Source organism: Pipistrellus hanaki (genome assembly GCF_964339955.1).
Source record: "Pipistrellus hanaki genome assembly, chromosome: 10".
Lineage (NCBI taxonomy): Eukaryota > Metazoa > Chordata > Mammalia > Chiroptera > Vespertilionidae > Pipistrellus > Pipistrellus hanaki.
This window is the reverse complement of record NC_140512.1, coordinates 35,716,720-35,740,488: the sequence shown is the minus strand read 5'-3', so window position 1 is coordinate 35,740,488 and position 23,769 is coordinate 35,716,720. Positions and strand designations below refer to the sequence as shown.

The 23,769-nt window shown below is 36.6% G+C and overlaps 1 long non-coding RNA gene across 1 annotated transcript in view; it reads left to right on the top strand.

The window, feature by feature from the left end:
* The first annotated feature begins 5,720 nt into the window (after window positions 1-5,720).
* Window positions 5,721-23,769, top strand: part of LOC311628770 — a 70,233-nt gene continuing 52,184 nt past the window's right edge. The window contains exon 1 of the long non-coding RNA XR_014796067.1: window positions 5,721-5,761. This is a non-coding gene — a long non-coding RNA (uncharacterized lncRNA). The remainder of the gene's footprint in view (window positions 5,762-23,769) is intronic.

The following is a 23,769-nucleotide window of genomic DNA, read 5'->3' as shown; positions in this document are numbered from 1 at the left end:
GTAGAACAATCACCCTGGATACCTACACAAAGGTTGTATTAGAAGGAAAAACCCAGAAAACTCCCTTTGTCTCAATTCTCTTTGATACCCCTGCCATATCCTAGGAAAACAATGATACTGCTGTGTGAGTTTTTTTCACATTTTGATTTAAGCTTAAATGAAATTTCACAAACAAATATTCAAATATATTTGTTTCCTCACTTTTATTTTTAATGTAATCATTGGATAAAAATTATATCGCAACCTTTTCCCACTTAAATCCAAATATAGCTACTTATCAATTCATATAAACCTAAGTAATTTTTTTAAGTAATGAAAGAACCCAAAATCTGCCTCCCAAATTAAGCCTTTTTGACATATTGGTTATTTAGAATTAATAAATAACCAACATGAAAGCAGTTATTATGAAAGTGGTGTGTTTTTCTTCCTGAGAGCAGACGTTTTGGTAAAACTTTCATGTGAAATTCAGGAGGAAGGGAATTAGTCTTATCACCAGAGATGAGGAATGCAGGGCCAAGATATTTGTACAAGCAAATTTTGTTAAACTAATCATTATAGTCCATTTACTACCCCTAACTCAAACCCCTTAATATTATCAATTCACAAATTTAATGTTTTTTATCAAGAAGGTATAAAGTTTCCTGTACTGGTCACATCTTTGGGTCGTCCTTATTTTGTGAAGGCTCCCATGTACATGTACAATTTTTAAAAATGGTGTGCTTTTCTCCTGTTTCTCTGTGTTAAGTCAGTTTAAATCTTGGGGATAGTCAGAGACCCTAAGAGAGTAGAGACATTTTCCTCCCCTTTAATATCTTTCTGATAGTCTTTAAAATGTACCAGCATGTGGTCAGCTGTTCACCATTTGATGACTGTCCTGTTTGTGCCTCTATTTTCTTTTTTTCCAACTGGGAAGGGATATGGTACATATGGTACATAAAAATATACCGTAAATATATAGCATTACTCTAAATATAACTGAAAGTCAATTATAAACTTTGTACATTTATACCTGTGTGATAAATCCTCAAAAGGAAATTTGCTTGTTCAAAGTGTGTGTCTTTTAAACTTTGTAGATTTTAAAAAGTTGTCGAGGTTTAGAATCTTACCCACAGGAGGAGTGCCTACTTTTCCATGTGGACTGTTGAGTGTTTTCTTTCTGTGTCTACAAATTTGATGTACAAAAAATGGTATCTCATTGAATTCCCTGATGATCACAGTAAGTGTTCTTTCAGATTTATTGGCCATTTGCCATTTTTCTTCTAAAAATGCCTGCTCATACTCTGTGTTTATTTTTCTGTTGGTTTGTCTTCTCTTGTTATGAAGATTAAATTTTTTTTTTGTTTTCACATTTTGCCATAATTTTCTCCCAGTCTCTTTTAATAATTGTATCTTTTTAAATACAATTTTTTAAAAAAGTTGTCAAATATGTAATTATTTCCTTTTCTAGTTTTGAGTTTCTGGCCTGGTAACAGTTTACAAGAATATTTTCCTAAATTTATTTCTTTTTAAGTGAACTGCTTTTTTTTTTTTTTTTTTTTTTGAGCACCTACAACTTTATTTCATTTAGAATATGTTACTGACTATTGTGAAGAAGTGATCAATTTGGTTTATATTGGGGTGGATAGCTACTGCACAAGAAAAATATAGCAAATTAAAGACCTTTTTTCTTATTCATTTAAAATGCCACATTTAGAACTTATTACCCTCCCAAGTACAATTAAATCTATTTCTAGCCTCTCTAGTTCATTTAGTAATTTAGCTATTTATTCTTGGGTCAAGTTCATGCAGCTTTGAATAGAGTTAGAATAATCTTAACTATATGTAGAGTTAATAGCTCCTCATTTGTTTTTTTTTTAAAAACACTTTAAAAGCAACTTTTATTGATATACTTATTTATAAGAAACTTAAAATCAATTTTTATATATTCTCCCCACCAAATTCTCTAAGAATTTTGATTAGTACTGCATTAAATTTGTGAAATAATTAGAAAAGAACATATTTTAATTACTTTGCATCTTCCCACCCAATTTTTTATGAGATATTATAGAAGTTTCTATATGTATTGTACCTATCATTCAATTTAGACTTAAGGACTTTAAATTTTTGATTGTGAGATAGAAAACCACTAATAGCCACAGATTAATAGAATTAGAAGTAACTTCTATAATACATTAAGGTGACTTTAATATTTGCTTGATTTTAGTCTTAACAAGTTGATAGTCAGCAATTGACATTGTGATTTCCTTCCTCTTTTTTATTTTTTAAAACCTTTATCATTGAAACTATTACAGATGTTCCCTTTTTCCCTATTGAACTCTTGTAGCCTGCCCCATCCCCACCCAAGGCCTTCTCCACCCTATTTTTTTGTCCATGGGGTACGCATACCTGGGTTGGCTGATATCTTCCCACCAACTCACTCACCCTGCCTTCCCTCTGAGATTGGGATCCATGGTTCTATAGTTTGTTTTTTTGTTCATTAGATTCCACATATGAGTGAGATCATGTGATACTTGTCTTTCTCTGACTGCCTTATTTTGCTTAGCATAATATTCTCCAGGTCCTTCCATGCTGTTTCAAAGAAGAAGAGATCCTTCTTTTTTTTACAGCTGCATAGTATTCCACAATGTAAATGTGCCACAGCCTTTTTAAAATATATTTTTTATTGTTGATAGTGTTACAGATATCTCCTGTTCCCCCCCTCCCCACACACACTTACCAACTCTTACCCTCCCCCCCAGATCTTCACCACCCTATTGCCCCTGTCCATGGTATACTTTCATTGGTACCACAGCTGTTTTATCCACTCATCCACTGATGAGCACTTGGATCGTTTCCACATCTTAGCTGTTGTAAATTGCACTGCTATGAATATAGGGGTGCATATATTCTTTCTGATTAGTGTCTAGGGCTTCTTAGGATATAGTCCTAAAAGTGGGATCGCTGGGTCAAATGGCAGTTCCTTATTTAAGTTTTTGAGGAAACTCCATATTGCTTTCCACAGTGGCTGCACCAGTTTGCATTCCCACCAGCAGTGTATTAGCATTCCCTTTCCACCAGTTCCTTGGTAAGGAGGTAAAAGTCTTGTACTCAGGAAACTACAGAATATTGAAAAAGAAATAGGGGAAGATATAAACAAGTGGAAGAATATACTGTGTTTGTGGATTAGTAGAACCAACATCATCAAAATGTCCATACTACCCAAAGCCCTCTTTCTGTTTTTAACTGTTTGGTAAACTTACAAAGAAAAAACTATTGACCTTTGCAAATTTATTCAGCTTCAGTGCATTTCTCTTATTAAGTTTTTAAATTTTCTGAAGAAACTTTTTGATTTTCTTTTCCAAAACCAATCAGGAAATCAGGAAATAAAAATACTATTTTTTTCCCCTCAATTTTGTATATTTATGCTGCTTTTAAAAAATTGTCTCTATTTTATTTAAAGAAATTTTGATAAATATAATGATAGTGGCAATCTCATGTATTTCTACTTTTCTTTGGTCTGTCTTCATTATTTCACAGTTTAACAAATATTTGATATTAAATTGTATAAATATTTTCTGTAGCATTTACTGCCCCAGTTGCTGAATTTTAGTAGTTTGAAATAGTTATTCCCGATTTTATATTTTGAGAATCATTACTTAATACTTTTATTATAATTTCCAACCATATGAGTTTGAGTATATATGTATCACTGAGTACATATATATCACTGTTACTGAATTTTGTTTACCCATATCTAATCATATCATTAGGTATCACTTTTTTAAAAATATAATCCTCACCAGAGAATATTTTTCCATTGATTTTTTTTCCTTTTTTTTTTTAAGAGAGAGAGAGAGAGAGAGAGAGAGAGAGAGAGAGAGAGAGAGAGAGAGAGAGAGAGAGAGAGAGAGAGATGTGGCTTTGACTGGAATTTAACCAGGGACCCTCCAGTCTGCAGGCCAACGCTCTATCCACTGAACCAAACAGGCCAAGGCAGGTATCACTCTGATGGAGCCCCCAGACCTCAGCTGCAAACCTCATCAGGGCTTCTCAGCTTTTTCTCTTTTCCTCGGCTGGAGAGGCCTGGAGCCTTCTCCCACCTGGAAGGCTAAGGGCTGGGCTGTGCTCCCTCCCCCAGCGCAGGCAGGCTCTGATGCACCTGCACGTGGGCTCCGGTTAACCAGCTTCCCCTGTGCGCAGGCCTGGGTAAGAAAACAGCCTATTTAAGGGGGTTTCTTCCCCTCCCCGGCCGGCGCTGGAGGAGTGCTTTTCTCCGCTCTCCGCTGTGGGAATCCGGGCAGCTGCTGGAGGTACATGTCACAATTTTGTGGGCCCCTTCTGAACGTGTCCCCCCCTGAGTTTTTAACTCAGTGTCCTTGCCTCGCTTCCCGGCCTGTTGGGTTCTGGGGAGGTTTCCGCGGGTGCATCTCTCTGCTCGGGGAGCCAGACGCCAGGACTCCGTTCTCCTCTCCGGTCTTGGGGCTGACGTTTGCCATGCAAGGTTGTTGCTTTTTTCCAGTTTGTTCAGCTTCTCACTTATTATTAGGGCGGACTGTATTTGTGGAACAGGAAACCAGAAGTGCGTTGGCTTTCAGATAGTAATTTTATCTTTGCCAAGAGTAGAATTTTGAAATCAACACTTCTTTTCCTCAACACAGATTATAAATGATATACTTTGCTGTCCAGAGTCAAAGTTCAGAAATCTGTTTCTGGTCTATCTTTGCCTTAGTGTATTCTTTCTGTCCCAAAGCTTGTAAAATTTTGACTTTAGCTGTGGAGTACAGTTATTTCATCAGCCGATCTAGATGTGACTTTATCGTTTATCAAAATTGAGATTTGGTGAATTTCTTCCTAATTCAAAGTTTGAGTTGTTACTCTGCAAAGCTGAGGTCTCCTATATCCACCTTGAATGAAATAATACATTTTAAGCATATAGAAAAAATTTATATAATAAACATCTTTGAACACATTACTGAAATCTTAATTTTCCCTTATTTTCTTTCCCTTACCCCCTATTATGGTTTATTTTGTAAAAATAAAATATTAGAGTGTCAGTAGTAAGTCTGAAATCACTAAGTTCTCTGGTCATATTTTCTTGTTTCCTTTTTCAGAGATTATTATCTCTTCAGTTTGTTATTTCTATGCAGATTTTGTCTCTCTATATGAATGCATAAGTATAAAGTGGAGACAATGTGGTTTTACACTTGAGACTATGCAAAAACAGCTTATTCTTGTATTATTATTAATTATTGTATTTTCCATACGAACAACTATAAACCTACTTTTGACCCACCGTGTATGTATTATATGGTTCTTATAGAATTGTGAACATATCATCGTTGTGCATTTATAATCTGTATCTTTGCTTTTTCTCATGTAATATTAGGTTTTTGAGATTTATCCATATTGACTCATGTTTCTATTTAATTCAGTTTCACTCCATATTAGCTACATGAATACACAATAATTTTAAAAATGGGTTACTTCCATTTTTGGGTAAGAATGAAATGCACATTTCAGTACATGTCTTCTTGTATGCCCATGCTAGAGGATTTATTAAGTGGGTGTTTCTGTATTGTTTTTTTCACATCCTTTGACTGTTTTCTTTTGGGTAGCTTCAGTTTTCTTCTTACAGTCAATGTCTTTATGGTGTTTACATTGGTGATTTGTAATTTTCACTTCCCGCCCCCAGGTATAAGAAACCTCAGCACAAAACAGACAGACCTGCTGACTTCTTTGTGGCAATCCTGAGAACCTTCTGCAGGTGGGGAGGCGGAAAACTGTGAGTGTTCTCCCGGGAAACAGGGAGATGTTCTTTGTTTAGTTCTGTTTAGCACCAAGCGAAAGAGAAGTGGCTCATTTTGATCAATGAGCCACAGATGACTCAGTTAAAGAGTATACTGTCTTCTAGATTTGTTTTAATGGATTAAATAGGCCACCCTCAAAAGAAACCAAAGAGTAGCTATCTGCCTCCCGACCTCTAAAGTAGAGTCTACCAGCATCTGCCACCTCACCTCTCAGTAGCCTTAAGTTTTGTTGATAACATTGGTTCTCCTGGGACATTATCAATAGTGAAATACCTAACTGTGCTTTTACTATCCAGATTAATTTATATGTTAAGTCTCCTTTACGTGGAGCTGAGGGAAGGACAGGGGCCCAGGAATTGAAGTTCAGGATGCCATTTTCCCAGAATCTTCTTGCATTCCAGAAACTAATTTTTAACTTCTTAAGGAATAAATATTAAAGATGCTTAGAAATAACATCTCATTACGGTCAAGCTCATTATCTTCCTTCCTCTGACTTCTTAGCTTTCCAATTTGCAATAATGAGATAGAAATTAATCCCAAACTAGCCATCTTTGTTATTGCTTATTGCCCCCCACCATTCCCCCTCTTAAAGGTTTGAATTTTAATAATGGTACCACACTTGACACAATAGTGCTTCTCAGTCACCTGTGGTTTCCTATTAGTTCTAGTGCCATTTTATCCCATTGCCCGGGAAATTCAAAATATTGCACTATAAAAAGATGTTTCTTAAAATAAGGGAACAAGTGGACAGATTGGACTGCAGTTCAGTGCCTCTCCTATTTTGTTGTACACATGAATCACTAGAAGAATTATTTAAAATATGCAATTTTATGGATATCACTACCAAAGATTCTGATTGAAGGTTAAGAAATTTAGATTTTTTTTTTGCCTGGCCAGCATGGCTCAATGGTTGAGCATAGACTTATGAACCAGGAGATCACAGTTCGATTCATCGGGGCACGTGATGGGGTTGCAGACTTGATCAATAGGGGGTGTGCAAGAGGCAGCCAATCAATGATTCTCTCTCATCATTGATGTTTCTTTCTCCCTCTCCCTCTCTGAAATAAATAAAAATATATTAAAAAATGTACAATTTTTAATGACCATTCTAAGGGTTTCTATATAAGTGTTCTCTAGACTAGAGGCTGAGAATCGTTTAGGGAATACCATTGGGTTTTATTTGAAGAGTTTAAAATAATTTACAAAAAGAAAAAAATCTGATGTGGAAAGTCTCCATTCAGTTTTGTATATAGGATTTTTAAATTTGGGAATCAATTTACATATATAAAATAGATTCTGAAGCTACTCACATTAGTATAAAAACAAATTTATTCAAATTTATTTCTCCTGTAAGATCCTTATGTTGGTTCTCTTGTGCATATGGTCTGCATTGTATACTCTTAAGCTTATTCATTGCTTGTCTTACAATTTCCTTTGAGTAGCTCAGTGGTAATAGAGTTCTCAAGGGGAAAAGGGGAACCCCTGGCCATGTAAATGTGGCCAGTTCACAGTGCATATTCAAGGCTCTGAGAAGTCCTGTAATGGATGGAATATGCGGTCCTTTGTGTTACTGTTAATAATGAACACCATGCTTTGGTTCTAACCTATTGATTTACAATTGCTTAGAAAACTTCTTTCAATTAATTAAAATTTGTTTTGGTGATGGCCAAAAATAAATAAATATTAAATAGATAAATAGATAGATAGATATATAAATAAACAAACAAACAAAGTTAACTCTGTTGGCTCAGATTTTGCCTTTCCTGTCTCCTCAGTGTTCAGCTCAATGTTTAGTATGTAGTAATTAAGTAAGAACTTTTTTTCTTAGTAAGCATTTGTTGAATGAGTGAATTCATTACATTTGTGCAGTAGGGGTAGCACTCCATTGGAAAGTCTGTAAAATCCATGGGTGACCAGCATCGATCAGACTGTCAAACCTCAGAGAGAAGGTAGGGGAGGGCGAAGGGAAGGGGGAGAGAACAACCAAAGGACTTGCATGTGTATAAGCCTAACCAGTGGTCATGGACAACAAGGGGGTGTGGGCATATGTGGGGATGGGTTTGGGATGGAAATAGGGGAATGAGGAAAAATATGTGATACCTTAATCAATAAAGAATTTTTTTAAAAAAAAGAAAGAAAGCAGCAGGACTTAACCCCCTGACTTGGAAGCACCCAGTGTTTTATGTGGATGGGAGTTCTATTTTGAAAATACCTTTTCATACTAAGAAAATAATCTTCATATTGCAAAACAGTGAAAAATTCATGCAGAACTAGTTTTTTTGGCCTTTGCCATTGGGATTGTTTACCAATGGGAAGTCATTAACACACTGTTGTCTAAGATTGAAATATCAAAGGATAACTCCAAACTAGAATTGTTGTGTGAGCATGACATCATCCCCTGGTCAAGTTCTCAAATGCATTATTAAATAGTTACTTGGAAAATCCTTAGAAAGGAATGCAGTGGTCATAGGATAAATTTTCCAGGAATTAATGCTAGACCAGAATCATTCCTTTTTAGGCAATGTTTACTAAACTAGAAAATCTGGGGAATGCTCTACTGTAGACATATAGCTTGATTTTGGTAAGAAGATGGCATTTGACAGTTTCTCCTGTTTATATTTAAAGACAAGATGAAAGTATAACTATTAGGAGAGTGGGATTTGTTAGCAGCTTTGCAGAGATGTAAGAATTAGAAAGAGCACTGGAATACAAAGTTTCTAAAATCTTCATTTCTAATCTCCTTATAGATATTTAATGTGTACGCTCAATCTCCTCCTACAGTGTACTCTCAATCTCCTCCATCTTTGCCTCCTCTTTCTCCACCTCCCCCTTCATTTTCTCCTCCACCTCCTCCTACTTCTTTCTTTTTTTCATTATTTTATTTTTTTCTTTATTGATTAAGATATTACATATGTGTCCTTATGCCCCCATGCCCTCCCCCTCCCTGCTCATGCCCTCACTCCCCTGGTGTCTGTGTCCTTTGGTTAGGTTTATATGCATGCATACAAGTTCTTTGGTTGATCTCTCTCCATTACCCCTGCTCTCCCCTGCCTTCTCTCTGAGTTTTGATGGTCTGATTGATGCTTCTCCCTCTCTGGATCTGTTTTTGTTCATCTGTTTATGTTGATCATTCCACAAATGAGTGAGATCGTTGTGCTGCTATGAACATGGAGGTGTATATATCCTTTCTGATTGGTGTTTCTAGTTTCTCGGGGTATATTCCTAAGAGTGTGATCATTTTTAGTTTTTTTGAGGAAACTCCATACTGTTCTCCTTAGTGGCTGCACCAGTCTGCATTCCCACCAGCAGTGCAGGAGGGTCCTTTTTCTCCACATCCTTACCAGCACTTGCCATTTGTTGATATGTTAATGGTAGCCATTCTGACAGGCCTTGTCATTTTGATTTGCATCTCTCCGATGATTAGTGACTTTGAGCATCTTGTCATATGTCTCTTGGCCTTCCTTATATTCTCTTTTGAAAAGTATATATTTAGGTCCGTTGTCCATTTTTTGATTGGGCTGTTTATCTTCCTTTTGTTAAGTTGTAGGAGTTCCCTATAAATGTTGGAGATTAATTCTTTTCATCATACTCCCACATAACCCTTTTTGGAATTCCCTGTTTTAAGATCTTTCTAAGTAGCTCACATTTTTAGATACGGAATGGGAAGAATTTGATTCACTCTTTGATGTATTGGAAATCATAGCCTTTCAAAGGCCTGGTAAGACAATTTCTGTAATTCTGGGCAAGGAAAAGCATGAAGAGCTTCACAGTTCATTCAGTTGCTGTTCAATTAACCAGAAAAGGAAAACACATTCTGGGGTTATTTGTTATAGTTGACTATTAAATAATTGCAGTTAGAGTAAATATATAAAGATGTATTGCATATCAACTTTCACAAAAAATATTTGCACACAGAATTCTATTCTCTTGCCCTCTATGAGCAGAGTTAACTACAGGAATGTGAGTTCTAGTAGAAGAAAGCTTACTCTTGGAGGTTACTGGCCTGGGTGTTCTATTCTTACACAACTAATACTTCTGAAATGAGCTTCCATTTTTTATCTTTCACATTTTTAAATTTTTAAAAATTTTAATTTCTTATTATTTTAAGAAAGAATTAAAAATATTTTAATTTCTTGTTATTTTAGAAAGATAATGTGCTATCTTCATTTTAAAAAGATAATTTGCTGTAACTAAGGCAGTATAGTAAGACATTAGGAAAATTGCTGGGCAAGTGGAAACTGAGGCAAAATAATTAGACAAGGTCAAACAATCAGAATAACTTATAGATAGCTAATAAATTGCAAGACCTTATCTTCCCTAACCAAGGGCACCTGAGAGCAAATGGTTTATTCCTCTCCTCCCTAACCAGAGAATAGTATCTTAAATCACCTGGTCAGGGAGGCAGAGGACAGAGGCCCAGTTAATGCCATTTGTGCCAGGCATACCCAAGGATGTGAAGTCTGGGGAACAAACAACAAAATCTTGATTAGACCCAGACAGACCCAAGACAAAAATAAAATGGTAAAGTTGACCAGAGAATCATCCCAAACTCTCTCTGCTCATCTTGATGTATCAGCATATTAAAAACACACCTGAACAACTGATGAGTGTTCTGCTGAAATGTTCCCCTGAGGTTCTTGCCCAACAGAAGAGGCAAGGGAAATTTTAAGCAAGTTATGTACCTTATTCTTTATTCTAGATAATCTTGACTTTAATTGAATTGATGGTATGGATAGATCAGGCAAGGTGAGTCTGGGCAGATGATGACACTAAAGACTGAGCAATAAACTGGGGAGGAAAAGGGGAAATAGAACATAGAAATAGAGGATGTGGGTTCTTGACTCCTCAGGCTTGTGTTTATGTTATTTATGTAACATATATGGTATATATATGTGTGTGTATATATATAACATACACGATATATATACATATATGTAATATATCTACTACATTTCCATATGGCATGTGCTATATAAGTATTTATAATTGAAATATATGTTCTTATACATAAGTATATAACATATATGAATAATTATAGATTTTTATAAACTTTTTTGGAATAATTTTTTATTTACAGAATAATTACAGAGAACAGAGTTTCATCTCTCCTTTACTCTGCTTTTCCCCATGTTAACATAAGCATGGTACATTTGTCAAAACTCAGAACTTGACATTGCCCCAGTACTCTTCACTAGACTAGAGACCTTATTCATGTTTAATCAGTTTTCCAATTAATTTCCTTTTTCTGTTCCAAGACCCAGTAAAACATACATCAGTGCATTTATCCGTACAGCCTCAGGTTGGTGGCAGCTTCTTATTTTTCATGCCCTTGAATACTATTTAAGTAGTGTTCCTCCATTTGGATTCATCTTAAGTCTTCTCATGATTACACTGGGCGGGGGTGGGGGGCGGGGGAGATAAGTTTTGGAGTAGAATGCCACAGGGATGATGGAATGCCCTCCTCAGCGCATCATAACAGGAGCACTTGGGGATGTGAAACTTTTCACTCGGTTATGGTGGTACATTACTTTCCTATTCCTGCTGTCACAAATTAACATAGATGTAATGTCCTATAACATCACAAACTCATTTTCTGATCGTTCTGTGGGTTGGAAAGATAACACAGATATGACGTCTAAAATCAAGGAATTGACAGGGCTGCATTCCTTTCTGGAGGTTTCAGAGGAGAATCTGGCCCCTCTCATTCTCTAACGGCTGCCATTCACCTTGACTTGTCTTCCTCCGTCTTCAAAGCCAGTGTCTCCGCATCGTCTAGTTTCCCTCTCCCACCTCCTGCCTCCCCCTTCCTCTGTTAAGAGCCCTGTGATTACATTGGACCCACTTTAATTAATCCAGGATAATTTACCTATTTCAAGGTTGGTTGATTAGCAACTTTAATTCCATCTGCCATCTTAACCCCCCGCTGCCACAGGTTTTAATGAGTAGGATGTGGCTATCTTTTCTATGGTGGGTGTGTGGAGAGGCATTACTCTAGCAACTAAAGGTGGTATCTGTAAGGCTGCTCTACTACCAAGTTACTATTTTTCTGATCTATTTTTGATTCTCAGTTTTCTTATCTGTGGAAAGGAGGTGATGGTCATTTTTGCCTTGTCAGTCTGCTAAGGCTTAAATGACCAAATGTAGTAAAAGTGGCATCTGATCTCCAAAATCATAGCTGAAGCTGAACCTAAGGAATTTTCCACATCTTTTTCCAAGGCAGGAGCGGTATCAATTCTTACTTGTCATATAAAGAAAGGTCTGCATCAATGTCATTACCTTTGAAATGTGTGAAGATGTCTATGGATACCAGGGAGGAGCATACTGTCCAAATTTATCTAACATGTAGAAAGTTCCTTATTAACAATTCTGAGGAAGCCAAGGGGCTTAAATGTATGACTCTTTAAAAAGTGTGCTCTATCTTGGATGGTTTCTGGTAAGCCTTTTCAAAATGTATTTTTTTTAACCGATCAGTGTGATTACTCCTGTGTCAAGTTATTTGTGTGCATATTTCTTTATCCCGTGTAGGGAAATGGGCATGTTCACTTTTTTAAGTTGCACAATTTGGATTGATTTTCATGTTTTTCCACTCATAAGTCATCAATTTTTCCATGGTGTCCCCCCCATTCCCAGGTAAACATATACTTCATGCAAAGCTAGTGGACTGCTTTATAACTTGATCCTATACACTTATTGAAATATTCCTTAGAAAAATAGTTGTGCCTTTTTAGATTCTATGTGTCTGGGATGTAAAAGAAAAGTTGAGAACCAAAGTGATATAAACTTTATGGAGATATAATTGATAAATTACTTAATTCATTATTACTAATACATACATAGAATTACTCCAAATAGTAGTAATTTTTATCTAATAAAGAGGGAATATGCAAATGGACTGTAACACTGCCACAAAGATGGCAGCACCCGTAATCACAAGATGGTGATGCCCAGTCCCCTCAGCCCTGCCGGAGAGCCCCAGTCCTTTCAGCCCAGCCAGAGGAGGGGAAGGCCGCAGGTATACAGTGCAGCCAGCCTGCCCTCAGCCCCCCAGCTGCCCAGGGCTGTCCTGAGGTGCAGGCGAGCCTTGGATGGTCGCTTCCCAACCACCCAGGGCCACCCATGGCTCAGATAACCAGGGCTGGGTGAGGCTTCCACTGCTGGCAGTGGCAGCAGCAGTGGTGTGATGGGGCTACACCTTCCCCTGATTCCGAGGTCACCTCCTGCCCCTGAGGGCTCTCAGATTGTGAGAGGTGATAGGCTGGGATGAGGGGATCCCCTCTCCAGTGCATGAATTTTCATGCATTGGGCCTCTAGTAATTTGATAAAAGTCAATTTACATCAAAGTTGATAAATCATTTAGGATATTTTACAGTTTCAGAATTTTTAAGCAAATATCCCAGAGCTTGAAAGTCCTCAGGATACTCTGCACATGGAAAATACCATATTAAGAATGGATACATCCATTTCTTGCCATTCAGATCTCAGTCCAAATGTCAGCTTCTTAGAGGAGCTTCCCTGGCCATGTAGTCAATTTGGGATCCACCTGCCATGCTCTGCTATCTGCCTATTTAATTGTTTGCACAACAGATGTTGAGGGGCATGTGTCATCTCCTCCTAGCTAGGATGTAAGCCCCATGGACTGAAGTCTCGTTTATATTTACCTTTCTGTCTCTATCATGGAGAACAGTACCTGGTAACTAAAGGCGTTCAACAAATGTTTGTTGAATAAATGGAGAAGTGGAAATTTCAAAAAACAAGAACACATACATCTCCCTATCTTTAACTTGATTAACCTAATTATGATGATTAGTTTCATGCCAGCCTGACTGGGTCACAGAGTGCCCATGTATTTGGGTAAACAAAATTTGGGAGTGTATTAGTGAGGGAGTTTCTGGGTGAGATCAACATTTGAAATAGCAGAGTGAGTAAAAGGTTGCACGTTCACTTTTAAGGCTGTTTGATAAAGATTCACCTTCAGCAAACCAGATAATGGGCTTTACCATGAGATAGGAGGTTCCTTGTCATAGAAAAAGGGGATTTTGTTTTTATATATCATTTTACCATCTGTTCAATAGTTATTTTTGAACCCATTTCATCAGAGAATTCATTGCTTACTGCAGAGTAAAAGAAAGGGAAAAATAAAGTGCACTCATTAGCCTTGAACTTGTAAGCAAGTACTATTGACTTGTTCTTGCTTTGCAAAATTAATAGAGCTCATTTACAATACTCAAATTGTATGTTTGTGTGTGGGCAATTCAACATAATGATGGCTTGATATTGGGGTAAAGTTCCCACTCTTTCTATTTGATTACATTAAAAACAAACACTCACCCCACTGGCATCGACCTATGAACCAGGAGGTCACAGGTTCAATTCCTAGTCAGGGTATATGTGGGTTTTGGGCTCGATCCCCATTGTGGGGTGTGCAGGCGACAGCCAGTCAATGTTTCTCTCTCATCATTGATGTTTCTATTTCTCTCTGCCTCTGCCTTCCTCTCTGAAATCAATAAAAAATATATTTTTTAAACCCACACACTCAAAATATATGTATAGAATATATAAGAAAGGAATGAATTATTTTTAAAAAAGGAAGAAGTGGAGGAAATAATTTTGCTTCCCTTAATAAACACACAGTGGTAATTGAGACTAAAAGATTGGTAAAAATGCTACGTCAGTCCTACTATTTTATACATTTAGATTGGCTTCCTCCTTTAAAAAGGTACATACACAGAATAGGAACTACTTGTGGGTGGCAATGATGATTGTGTAATAAATGCTTTGGTTGATTAAATGGAAAAGATCAAACTGCAGATGCTTAGTCATTTGGTTAGTGGAATGTTAGCCCTTCAGGGTTTCAGAAGCCATTGTCCACGTTCCTTCTCTGACTTCCCACTCACATGAACTTAAACCACCCTACTTCTCTGAGTCTTTGGCTTAAAAATACTTACTGCAGTTGGACAAAATTAATGACATTCACGTCTTTATAAAACTTTATATTCAGGTGGGCCTCTTTTTGAAAGGAAAACTTCCCTGAAACGAAAGAGCTATATTTAACACATGTAGGCCAGTAGAAGCAGAGCAGACTGTTGGCCTTTCTTTCAACACAGCCTTTGAAGCCGTTTCTAAAAACCAGGGCACCCACAAGATAGTTTTTATGCCACGGACATGAAATTCTACCAACAGCACCTTCAGCTACAGAATTCGATCTCCTGTCAGCGAGGCCAGTATTTCTCAACCATGGGGCTGTGACACTTTGCTGTGTTAGTTGTGTTATGGGTTCTATTTTTTAGGCAAGGAAAACCTGGCTGCTGAATTAATTTAACGATCTCAGTGGATTAATGTCATGTATCAGTTCTCACCAGGCATCCCCACACTCAGGGCCTACAATAGATATTTATTATTTCTCATTTTGAGGGTCCGCCAGGCAGATAGTCTAGTCTGGAGCAGGATGGCTGTTTTCTACAGTGAGCTGGCTGCCAAGGTCCCAGACAGGGCTTTCTAGGAGGAGGACAAAGCATGTATCCAACCATCAACAGCAGCATTGCTTCCACATCATTGGTGGACAACTGTTGTCAATCAGGTCTCTGTTTTAAGGCAGGAGTTCACGGTTTCCCTGGCAGTCTATCTCCTTTTTATTCCTTTTCTATTTTTTGCTTTTCTCTTCTGCCCTTTAATCCTCCACTCATAATTTAAGGAGCTTGGCCTGGGCAATGAACTAGCATGCCACTAAGAATAAATTGCATTGTACTGAATAACCATAGGGCTCCATTTTTAAAATTGATTTTAGAGAGGAAGGAAAGAAGAGTAAGTGGGAGATGGACAGAGAGAAAGAAACATCAATGTGACAGATATATCAGTCTGTTGACTCTTGTACACATCCTGACCAGGAATCGAACCTGAAACTTAGGTTTGTGCCCTGATCACTAATCAAAACTGTGACTTTCCCCTGTAGGGGAGGATATTCCAACCAACTGAGCCACACCAGCTGGGGCATAGGTCTCTGTTTTAAGAAGTATGACATTGATTCAGAAAAAACAACAACCCAATTTTTAATAAGTGAAAGTACACATTAGATTTGATCTTCCTAATCATAAAATTTAATCTTAGAGGTGGGTAGGATTCCTTTCCAATAATATCCAGAATAATAATTATTTTTTATTGATATATAATTTACATGTTACAGTAAACTTAAGATGTAGGGTGTGTTGATTTGATACATGTATTTATTGCAATATGATTCCCACGTAATTCTTATTTTTGTTTTTCTCTTGGTGAGAACAATTAAGATCTAGTCTCTTAGCAACTTTGAAATTATTAGTATTATTGACTAATCAGTAAGCTGTGCATTAGATTTCTAGATGTTCCCTAAATATCTCCCTAATTTCCCCACCTTAGCCTCTGGTAACCACCATTTTCCTTTCTATCTCTGCATGTTTTGACATTTTTAAATTCTGAAAATAATGTCATTATTTGTTTTTGTTTGACTTTTCTCACACATAATGTCTTCATGGTTCACCATGTCCTTCCTTCCTCATGACTGAATGATATTCCTGTGTGTGTGTGTGTGTGTGTGTGTGTGTGTGTGTGTGTACACTCCATCTTCTTTACCCTGTGTGTACACTCCATCTTCTTTACCCATTCATCATTGCCAGACACTTAGATTGTTTTCATATTTTGGCTATTGTGAATAAAGCTGCAATGAACATGGGGATGCAGATCTTTTTTTTTTTATTACCCTGTTTCCATTTTCTTCCTATATATACTCAGAAGTGGGAATGCTGGATCATATGGTAGTTCTATTTTTAATTTATTGAGGAACCTCCATGCCATTTTCCATAGTGGCTGAACCAATTTACATTCCCACCAGGAGGGTTCCATTTTTTCCCACAGCCTTGCCAGCATTTATTATTTTTTTGTGTTTTTGATGATAGCCATTCTAACAGATATGAGGTGATAGATATTTTATTGTGGTTTTTATTTTGTTAATTTTGTGTATATTTTCAAAACACCAGCTCTTAGTTCTATTGTTTTTGTGTGATTTTGTTGTTGTTGTTCATATTTCTGGTATCTATTTTATTGATTTCCAGTTTGGTCATTGTTTTTTCCTTTTCCTCACGTTGGGCTTAGATTGTTCTTCTTTTCAAACTCTTTTGAGATGCAAAGTTAGGTTATTTGGGACCTTCTTTGTTTCTTAAAGAAAGTATTTATTGCTATAAACTTTTCTTAGAACTGCTTTTGCAGCATCCCATAGGTTTTCATGTTGTGCTTCCATTTTCATTAGTTTTGAGACAAGTTTTCCCTTTTTTAATTTCTTCTTTGATCTTTTCACCTTTTTGCAGTGTGTCCTTCAGTTTTTATAAGCTTGTAAGTTTTCCAGCTTTCCTCTTGTTGATTTGTTTCCCACTATTATGGTTAGAGATGATACATGGTATGATTTCATTTGCTAAGAATTGTGCTGTGACCTAATATATGGTCTATCCTGGAGAATGTTCCCTGTGCACTTATGAAGACTGTGTATTCTGCTACTATTGTATAGAATTTTCTGTAAATGCCTGTTAAGTCCATCTGGTCTCCTGTGTAGTTTAAGTCCTGTGTTTCCTTATTGATTTTTGGTCTTGATGTGTATCCATTGCTGACAATAGATTATTTAAGTCCCTTGTTATTGGATTGTTTTCTATCTCTCCCTCAGAACTGTTAGAATTTGTTTAATATAGTTATGTGTTACAATGTTGAGTGCATATATACTTGTTTGTTATATTACTTGATAAATTGACCCACTTATGTAGATATCCTATCTAATAAAAGAGTAATATGCAAATTGACCATCACTCCAAATCACAAGATGGCTGCCCCCTTGTGGTCAAAGATGACTGCCTCCGTGTGGACACAAGATAGCAGCCACAAGATGGACAGCAGGGGAGGGCAGTTGGGAGTGACCAGGCCTGCAAGGGAGGGCAGTTGGGGGTGATCAAGCCTGTAGGGGAGGGCAGTTGGGGGTGAACAGTTCTGCAGAGGAGGGCAGTTAGGGATAACCAGGCCTGCAGGGGAGGGCAGTTAGGGGGCAAACAGGCTGGCATGGGAGTGGTTAGGGGGTGATCAGGCTGGCAGGCAGAAACGTTTAGGGGCAATCAGGAAGACAGGCAGGGGAGCAGTTGGGAACCAGCAGTCCTGGATTGTAAGAGGTAAGTCCAACTGCCCATTTGAGGAACCTACCACTATAGAAAGTGGTAGGTTTCTATAGGCCCAGTAGGATTGGGCCTAAATGAGCAGTCAGACATCCGTCAAGAAGTCCCAGATTGGAGAGGGTGCAGGCTGGGCTGAGGAACACACCCCCCTTACACACACCGGTGCATGAATTTCATGCACCAGGCCTCTAGTACTAGAATAAAAGCCTAAGCGACTTTCACAACCAAAACGACAGATTGCTCTGATGCGCATTGACCACCAGAGGACAGACGCTCAACACAGGAGCTGCCCCCTGGTGGTCAGTGCACTTCCACAGCCTGAGTACTGCTCAGCCAGAAGCCAGGCTCATGGCTGGTGAGTGCAGTGGTGGCAGTGGCAGGTGCAGTGGGGATGGGATGAGTGGCAGCAGAGCTGTGCCCGGCCCTCGGAGGCTCCTCCCTGGCTTCCTGCCACTTTGACATTCCTGGTTTGGAGAGGGAACAGGCCGGGCTGAGGGACCCCATCCATGCACCAGAGCCTTTAGTCATATATAATGACCACCTTGTTTCTTTTACCGTTTTCCTCTTAAAGTCTGTTTTGTCCAATACAAATATAGCTACCTCTGCTTTCTTGGGTTTTCACTTGCATTAAATATATATATATATATATATATATATATATATATATATATATATATATATTTCATTCTTCAATTTTAATCTGTGTGCATTTTTAAAGCTTGAGTCCCATGTAGGCAGCATATAATTGAGTTGCTCTTTAAATTCATCCAGTCACCCTGCACTTTAAATAAATAAATAAATAAATAAATAAATAAATAAATAAATAAAAATAAAATATAAAAGGGAAAGAAAAAAGAAGGTTTTTATTGCTTTTAGAGAGAGGAAGAGAGAAACAGCAACTTGAATCAGCTGCCTCCTGAACACCCCCTACTGGAGATCAGTTGCAACCATTGAGAAGAAGAAAAAAAAAAAAAAGGCTGGGCCACTCTGCTTTTTGATTGGTGAATTCAATCTATATACATTTAGAGTAGTTATTGATATGTAAGGTCTTTCTAATTACATTTTATGATTGCTTTCTGGCTATATTTTATTTCCATCATTTTCCCCCCATTGTCTTTGTAAATTGGTGATTTTCTATAGTGGTATGTTCTAATTCCCCTGTCTTTATCTTTTGTGAATCAGCTTTAGGCTTTTGCTTTTTGGTTACCAGGAAACTTAACATTAAACATCGTATAGGTAAAACAGTCTAATAGCAACTTAATTTTGACTCATACAAAAGTTTTCAGCCTGTCTATTGTAAACATGACTTTCTTAGCTCCTTTTGAGTTCCTTGATAGGAAAAATAACATAAAAGCATACCGTTGCTATCTCATTTCATGTTAAAAATGAACACAGCAAAATTACCATGCTTTATGATTTATTAAATGACAAACCCTAGTTTCAAAAATGTAGTGAAAACTATACTGAAAGGATTCTCCCCCATCCCCCATTTACTGAAAGAAGATTCAAAAGCCAATGTCAAAAATGTGTGGACTTGTTTGATAGCCTTAATTAGTCAGTGGTCTTGTAATTGGTATCATGTCAGTTGCCATCATTCCCTGAGAACTTATCTAAATCCCTATCCTTTCACTCCTTCCTAAAAATTGTCATTTATTTGGGTGACAATCCGTGCATAATATAGCCCTGAGGTGCAATTATTTTTAGCAGTTGCAAACTTGATAATGGGGGGGGGGGGAAAGCATGACTGGTGTCATATGTGCCTTGTGAAGGTCAGATGATGCCAGTTTATACCTTTGTTGTGAGACGTGAACAATATCAATAAACATAAATATATTAATTAATATGTGGATAGGCTAGTTGATATACTAATAAAGCTAGTAATATTTTACCAACTGTAAACACTTTACCTTTTACCGTGAGCCATATTAAAACTTTTTTTTAAAAAATGAGAGAACCAAGGTAAAATTTGAATTAGTAATAATTGTTATATCTGAAATACAATACCATAAAAAGTAAGATGCAGCTTTCTTCCAGAAAGTTAAAAATAGAACTTGATATGGTCTGATTTATTTGATACCACCCATATTATTTTTATTTTTTTGTCTCTTTTAAACATCTAATGTGTCTCCCATTCTTTGCACAGTAGTTGCCGTTGCCTGTATGTAAAATTAAAATTATCAACATCTTTTGTTTTGACTATTGCCATAATCTCACATCTGGACTTACTTCAGTTGGTTGTTTCAATACTGCTAGAGGGATCTTTCTGAGTCACAGGTTTGATTCCTGCAACTATAGAATACAAACCTAAAATCTGGCTCTATTTAAGGAGATTCTAATAATTAGGGGATTTAATAAATGACTCTCCTCTTACTCTTATCAGCTAGAAATGTCTCCATGGTGAGTAGACTGCATGAAGTTTTTAGGATAATGTTAGAGTATTAATAATTACCATCTATTAAACATTCATTGTATCCTAGTCATTGTTTAAAGAACATTAAGTGTATTATCTCATTTAATCATCTCTCAACAAGTCTCTCAGGATGTTGCTATAATTGTCGTTTCCATTTTATAGGTGAAGAATTGCAGGCACTGAGAAATGTATTTTGTCTAAGACTAAAACTCTATTAAGTAATAGAGATGGGATTTGTACCTATAAACTGAATCAAAAGCTTATAATTTTTTTCAGTGAGTATGAAGGAAGGAGAGAAAATAATGGAAAAATTCAGAAGCCACTATTTGTCGCCTTGTTTTCTGTAAACACATGTAATAATGTGCATTTGTGGACTAACTCTTGGCTTTGGTGATTGGCTAACTTGGAAAATTTGATTTTTTTTCTTGCTTAACCAGAGTGTGTTTACTTTTCAGTGTTAGTTGAAAACGGAGGGGCATTATCTGATGTAAATTGACATAAAAAAGAATAGACCTCTTTGCAGTCAGAGTGAATTCCATGTGTGATTTAAGGGCTGATGTCAGTCACTGTTGTGTACTGTGTGACCGAGATGGTACATGCATCATTTAACTTCTCTAAGTAAATAGATTATGTTGCTTTTTTCTTCACAGAGTTGTCTGTGGAAATAATTGGCTTTGAACAATGAAATCTGAAGTTAAACTGGATAGATTTGGAAAGATTTGTTTTAAAAAACTACATTGTCAACTAGCATTCCATAGTTAACCATTTATAACTTAGCATTAGTTTTCCCATTGTTAACCTTGCTAATTGAAAGTCACTCGATGTCCCTTAGGCAATAAGTTTGGATTGCATGTCTTGTTTTCAGTTGAGCTGACCAGTGATGACAGCAAATAAAACATCTGGCTAGTCAGAACTAAACGGAAGAGATTACAATTGCTCAACCTCTGATGATGAGTCACAACTGTCAAAAGTGGTACTATTTCAGGAGAGATAAGGCTTATATATTTTTTTTCTGGGAAGGGAGAGGAAAGGAAGAGATGGAGATAGGGCAGGGAAAAGATAATAATCTAAGTTGCGTAAGATTTTAGATAATGAGTAGAATGTGAAGAAGTCATGGCATTTTGAGCATCAGTCTTAGCCCTGGTTTAAGTTCCATACAGTCTTCAGGTTGCAGCTAGAGCTCACACAGTGGAAGACAGGTTTGAGGTCTTCACTATAATATATTCTAATTTCTAAAATATGTGCTAGAATGTTTAATATGTTTGTTGTCTTTTAATTCTTATACCCACCCTTCAAGTTTATTGCCATTATATAGATGAGAAAACTAAAAAAAAAAAAAAAATTTAAAAAATTTAAAATCCCTAGGATTTAGAAAATTAGGTAACTTGCTCAGTTTGTTATAATTGTGTATCTCCAAGGCCAAAAATATGATTCCAAAGGTTTACCAGAGTTATGTCTTAAATTATCACTAGTAAGAATGCTCAAAGACTTTATTTTATATAATTTCTACTGTGAAAGTTAAACTCCATAGACCAGGTACAGAACTCAACCCATCTACCATGTTCTAGTTAGCTCAATTCTGGCAACTCTCTTTGACTATTAAATATTTCACCATTGCCTTTTGCCAATGTCTAGGTTATTAGGAAATTTAGAAATAAAACAAAAACAAAAAAACAAGAGTAAATACCTGTTATGTATTCAGAAATTATGGGTTAATCATTAAGTCACCAACACAAATATGGGGATAAAAATATATTCTTTATACTTTATTCTAATAATAGTAGGTTATTATGTCACCCAATTGCAAATGTTAAAACATTTATTGTCTTTGCTCTTTTATTTGTACTTGTTTAATTGAGTCCATTAGAAAATATACAAAGATCATATTCATTCATTCATTTAAACATGTTATAAATGAAACATATTTTAGCCTTATACAGTCTATCAACAAAAATATTAAATAGATCAGTTATACAACTGCAGTTACCTGAACAAAATGAACTGTTCAAAATATTATGTTTCAAAATATAATGCAATTCAGGTGTGTTGCATTTTGGCATATACAGAATTGGATGTTTCTGAAGCAATATGCACAGTGGAAAACAGTTCACATACATGCAATATATATTTTTCTAACAAGCTTCAGAAGTACTCAAGCAATAAATGTGCCCCTATAAAGAACATAAAAGTGAAATATTAACAGGGGAGGTTGTAATTATGGAATCAAATATTTAAGTAAACACTGAGAGCTTCATGCATTTGGATAACACCATTCACAGTGCTGCCGATGGCAGTTGCTTTGCAGGGATGCGAGATGAGCACAAACATTTGAGTAATTGGAAAAAAATATAACATTGGCTTTGACTCAAAATTAATGTCAACATCTGCTAATTTCTAACATTTTTGTTTTCTCTCATTATCTATCTGAATGTGTACATAATATTTTCTGTTTATATGTTATATTTTTGTAGATTATTTCAAATATCAGTGTATTAGTCAACAAATTTCTTTTTTCTTTATCATATATTGAATAAAATGATAATGATGTATTTAACTTACATGTGTTCTGGAGTCAAAATGTCTGTATTGAATCCTAGCATCCCACTAGGATTAGTAATAGATGTGTAATGCTGGGCAATTTACTTTACACAGTCTCAATTTATGGCTCAATCTGTAGAATCCTATATAATAAAAGGCTAATATGCAAATTGACCCCACGGAAGTTTGATCATGAGACCAGGAGTTCGGTTGCTTGCTATGTTGTGCACTGACCACTAGGGGGAGACATGGAACATGGCAGGTGACCAGCAGCTGAGGCAGAGCGCTGAGGGAGTGAGGGAAGGGGAGGCAGGGAGGCTGGAAGGCAGAGAACTGTGCGGTGATGGTGTGTGGGCAGCCAGGGAAGGAGGAAGTGGGGAAACTGGGGAACCTGATCAGCTCTGATGGCCGGCCAGGCCCAGGGATCCTATCCATAAACTAATTTCATGGACCGGACCTCTAGTGGGATAATAATGGTAGTGACCAAAAAAAGCTGTTATATGGATTTTATTAGTATCTGTAAAGCATCAATACATAAACTTTAATAATAATGATGGTTATATTCTATAATATGAAGAATGATGTTTTACTTTTCTGAATATTGTGAAATAAAAGTTGGGACAATTATGAAAATTACATATTAAACAAGCTTATATTCAACTTCTTAATTATATCTAGTAGGAAATATATTACATATGATTTAAAATTGTATGAAATTAGCATTAGAAGCAAAACTTTGACAAACACCTGATTACTATTGTAATAATTGTATTTCCATAAAGATTGGCTGTCTATACAAACATACATTCAAGTTTATATACACATTATTTAAATATAGTCTCCCTAATAATAT